Source organism: Gobius niger, assembly GCF_951799975.1.
Source record: "Gobius niger genome assembly, chromosome: 8".
Lineage (NCBI taxonomy): Eukaryota > Metazoa > Chordata > Actinopteri > Gobiiformes > Gobiidae > Gobius > Gobius niger.
The window spans coordinates 24852915-24855188 of NC_136859.1; positions in this window are offsets into that span (position 1 = coordinate 24852915).

A 2274-nucleotide genomic window follows, 5' to 3' on the forward strand; every position below is an offset into this window, starting at 1 on the left:
TGTACAAAGACGTGTGAGGCAGCTTTGGTTCTTTTCAGGTTTTAGCGCCAATTCTATGCTTCAAATGTCTCAAAAAAATAACTGCATTCCAGAGCCTATGGTTGGTCTATTAGTGTATGCGTGTGTGTGTGTGTTCTCGTAATTACGTCATTGTGAGGACCAGTTTTTAACCAACAGAGTGAGGACATTTTTGTAAAGTGAGGACATGTTAGGTGGTCCTCACTTATTTGAAGGACTATTTGAGGGTCAAGATGTGGTTTTAGAATCAGGGTTTGAATTGGGTTTAGATTAAGGTTAGGTTTAGGATTTAAGGATAGGGGTTTAGGGTTAGGGTCTGGGTAATACATTATGTCTATGAGTGTCCTCACTAAGATAGAATTACAAACGTGTGTGTGTGTGTGTTCTTGTAATTACGACATTGTGAGGAACAGTGTTGGACATTGGAAGTGAGGACATTTTTGGAAAGTGAGGACATTTTGGATGGTCCTCACTTTTTTGAAGGACTGTTTGAGGGTCAAGATGTGGTTTTAGGGTTAGAATTGGGTTTAGATTAGGGTTAAGATTAAGGTTAAGGTTAGGGTTAGGGGTTTAGGGTTCAGGGTTAGGGTCTGGGTAATACATTATGTCTATGAGTGTCCTCACAAAGATAGAATTACAAACGTGCGTGTGTGCGTGTGTGCGTGTGTATGTAATAGTTTGAGTGAAATTGAAAGCTCTGGCCCTGAGTTGGCCGCTCCCATGGGGCAGATGGGACTTGACTGTTGCCCCCCCTGACCCGTACAAACCGAAGACATGGGGCTGAACGGACTTCTTTTACACCAATCGATGAGTTCCCAGAAACCGGAGCCACTGCTGATCAACTGTCCTTTGTGCGTTTGTGTTGTTGAGGGAAAAGACAGAGCGCTCGATTTTGCAGCCCTTTCCTCATGACCCAAGTTATGGAAAACCCGACGCAGCTTAAACATGAGACATGCGGCGTAGCTCACGGAAAGCCAGTCGGTTTGTCCACTATGTACTGTCAAGATAAAGTGCAAATACTGCTGCAAAGACATGAAAATACTCACTCGACACATTCTGATAACAGAAGAAAGAAATACAATCTTGTTATCCAAAGGTATGGGCGAACTGGGGACAGTATGCAAATGGTTCAAATAGGTATTGTTAAACAGATGTAAATTTCCACAACTTTCAATATTAAAAGAAGGAAGGGAACGGGTAGACAAACATGTGCAACCCTCATGCATACACAAATTCAAATATTGTACACATTTCATAGTTTTAAAAAAGATTACCCAGAAAGAGTGACTTCCCTTTGATGCACTCTGTTTTTTTTTGCCGGTGCATTACCACAGCAGCAGGAGCAGCAGCAGCAACTAATCGGAGTAAAATAAAAAAGAAACCATAAACCCTCCTTTATGCTTCTTAGTGCAGCGCGCCTCAGGGACACACACAGTAAAAAAAAGTCTCCAGACAGTTTTTATGAAAGATTAACCCTGGCGTGACGCAGCCGCCATCTTTGTTTTTTTTGTCTTTTTTCCCCGCCAGGAAACACAGGGGACAAGAGAAAAAGAAGACCCGGGCGAAAACAAAAGAAGTGAAGCAAGGATATAGTCTGAGGGATTTCACCTTAGATGCACAGCATTAGTCCAAATCAGAATCCTATGGCAGAGGTTTAAAGCGATACATATTGATATCTAATGCTAACATATGGAATATAAAACAATACGAAATGGCAAAGTCCTGCAGGGTAACTTTATTTTTTTTTTAGCACAGCAGCAATTTATGGTTGACAAAATAATAGTAATAAATAAAAATAACACCCAGATCTAAAAGGTTCTTTAAAAAGCGTCAAAAGAGCAACAAAAATGAGGATGAAACGACAAAAATGCAACATGCACATTGAAAAGCGATTCAAAAGAGACGGAAAAAAAGGGGGAAAAAAAACATGCTTCAAAAATGTGCCAAAAATGCGAATAAGTTATGGTCAATTTTGCCGTTCTTAGCTTTCAAATGAGGCGTTGAGTCGAACTGGAGAAAATACGCTCGGTTAAAGTGGGGGGTCACCTAAACGTCACCTAAATTGTCCTTTAAATTTTTTTTTTAAATTATGAATACATTTTTGACAAATGCTCACAATAAGAAGCGTATACATTACAACAACAAAAAACACTTTTTTAAATACTTTTTATTTTAGATAGCTTTGTTGTCTTATTGGGACTCATTTACTGATCTCCAATCATAAAATGCACAACAATCATGTACTTAATGAAATAC